This window comes from Rhincodon typus, chromosome 23 (assembly GCF_021869965.1).
Source record: "Rhincodon typus isolate 14 chromosome 23, sRhiTyp1.1, whole genome shotgun sequence".
Taxonomy (NCBI): Eukaryota; Metazoa; Chordata; class Chondrichthyes; order Orectolobiformes; family Rhincodontidae; genus Rhincodon; species Rhincodon typus.
Window position 1 is genome coordinate 44,144,272 of NC_063354.1, and position 2,500 is coordinate 44,146,771.

General features: G+C 50.0%; 1 protein-coding gene across 2 annotated transcripts in view; it reads right to left on the minus strand.

Annotated features, from left to right (window-relative positions):
* LOC109937738 (E3 ubiquitin/ISG15 ligase TRIM25-like) overlaps positions 1–2,500 on the minus strand; it is a 26,505-nt gene that overhangs the window by 14,010 nt on the left and 9,995 nt on the right. The gene's annotated exons all lie outside the window — the stretch shown is intronic.

Below are 2,500 nucleotides of genomic sequence, written 5' to 3' on the forward strand. Positions count from 1 at the left end.
CCAACACAGACCCAGGAACACACACATAACCAGCACAGACCCAGGAATACACACATAACCAGCCAAGACCCAGGAACACACACATAACCAACACAGACCTGGGAACAGACACATGACCAAGACAGACCTGGGAACACATAAATAACCAACACAGGAACAAAAACGAAGTTGCTGGAAAAGCCCAGCAGGTCTGGCAGCATCTGTGAAGGAAAAAACAGAGTTAACATTTCGGGTCCGGTGACCCTTCCTCAGAACAGCATCCGCAGTTCTTTTGGTTTTTATTTACCATTTAATTAAGTTGTACCAATGAGCTATAAATACAATCATGTGTAAATCTTATAGGGCCTGAATGATGTAGGCAAAGTTTTGAAATGTGGCAGAATCCCATGGGAAGTCTACCAAAGCCTGGCTTGACATCGGGAGCAACTTGCTATGTTCTTTTAGTAAGGTCTAGAGTTGAGGCCTTATTTCTGCCTGGCAACGGCGAGCTGCCTGTTCAGGGGGATAATTACTTGATGATGACCGTATAAAACTGCACACCTCACGTCAGTCATACACAGCTTCCTATCTGACCATAGTCACCGAGCAAACCAGAGGCTGAGAATTCTCAAAGTGAAAGCACGAGCAATTTCCTGACACGTTCAGCTTGCTGCTCCTTCTAAAGAGCTCCATGTTGGACATCAGGCACAAATCTCTCCGGATGCGCTCCACGGGCACTGGCCACGCCATATACCACATCCATACCCATTGGTGTGTGCCAGCCTTTATAAAGAGGCAGTGCAGTAACTCAGTAGTTAGCACTGCTGCCTCACAGCACCAGGAATCTGGGTTCAATTACACTCTTGAGCAACTGTCTGTGTGGAGATTGTGTGCTCTCCTCATGTTCATGTGAGTTTCCTATGGGTGCTCCGGTTTCCTCCCAGAGTCCAAAGATGTGCAGGTTAGTGTGGATTGGCCATGGGAAATTACCCATAGTGTCCAGGGATGTGCAGGCTGGATGGGTTAGTGATGGGAAACGCAGGGTTACAGGGATAGGGTAGGGGGGTGGGATGCCCTTCAGAGGGGTCAGTGTGCACTCAGAGGGCCGAATGGCTGTTTCCATACTGTAGGGACTCTGTGATTCTAACCCTAATGGCATATTTCCAATGTATGGGACACTTCAATGCTGTACCTCTGGGTGTAAGGGCACTTTGCAAAGCTGCAGCAAGAATACTGTGAGCTCAGAAACACACTGTCAGTTCCTAAGCTGGACCAGGCTTCATCTCCAGGCTCCTCATTCACTGTCTCAGCACTCCCACACCCACTTTGTCTTTCCCTTTATTCATTAACAGGATGAGGACATCGCTGGCTAGGCAGCATTTATTGCCCATCACTAATTGCCCAGTGGGCAGTTCAGAGTCAACCACATTGCTGTGGGTCTGGAGTCATATGTAGGCCAGACCAGGTAAGGATGGCAGTTTCCTTCCCCTAAAGGACACTAGTGAACCAGACGAGTTTTTCCTGACAATCGGTTCATGATCATCATTAGATTCATAACGCCAGATATTTTATTGAATTCAAATTCCACCATCTGCCATGGCGGGATTCGAACTGGGTCCCCAGAATGTTATCTGAGTCTCTGGATTAACAGTCCAGCGGTAATACCACTAGGTCATCGCCTCTCCGATGATCCTACCTGAATGCTCACAACTTCCATGCCTTGCCTTTCTGCACCTTGCAGGCTCGCTGTTTAGTGCAGACATAATGCCGTCATTTGTCAGTGGTCTTCAGTTTCAGTCAAGAGGCCCTGGCAGAGTAAGACAAGGACAGTCTCCAATGCCAGTCCAGGGGCTCGGATACAGTCATTCAGCCTCTTAGGGTGGTCAGTCACATTCTTCTCCACAAGGTAATGTCAGGAAGCCCACCATCCAGCTTGACTCTTTCTGCCCTACTGGGGGCTCTTTTTTCCACTGGAATGGGAAAGGTCTGAAGAAGGATGAAAAGGAGGTGGCACAGCCCTTACCTTTAGAGCAGGTGGGGAGCTGTCCCAAACAAGTGAGTGGGCATCGCAAAGGGCACGCAGGGTTGGTGGTGTCAGGGGTTGGGGCGGGTGAGATTGAGTGAAGAAGGTGCTGCAAGCGTTGGTGAGACTGGTGGAGCTTTGGTGGGGGTGAGTTCTGTATCAAAGACAGCCTGAGTGCGAGCTCTCGGAGGGAAGATGTGGCACTTAGGTGGGGAAGGTCACTGACCTTCTTCCTGGGCAAACTTCCGGAATACACTGACCCCAGTGGCAGCCTCGGGCCAGAGATGGCATGGTGTGGTCTTGTCACCCCCACTCTGGGGGAAGAGGAAGCCTTCCTGTGTCCAACATCCAGCAGAAGCTCCAGGTCCCTGATCAATTTTCTCTGTCTGTCACATCTTGGCGAAAGGTCAGGAACTGTGCAGGGCAGCTCTGCTGACAATGCTCATCTCAGGGCACAACACTATTTTAAAGATGGCACAGGCTCCCAGGGACGCCTGT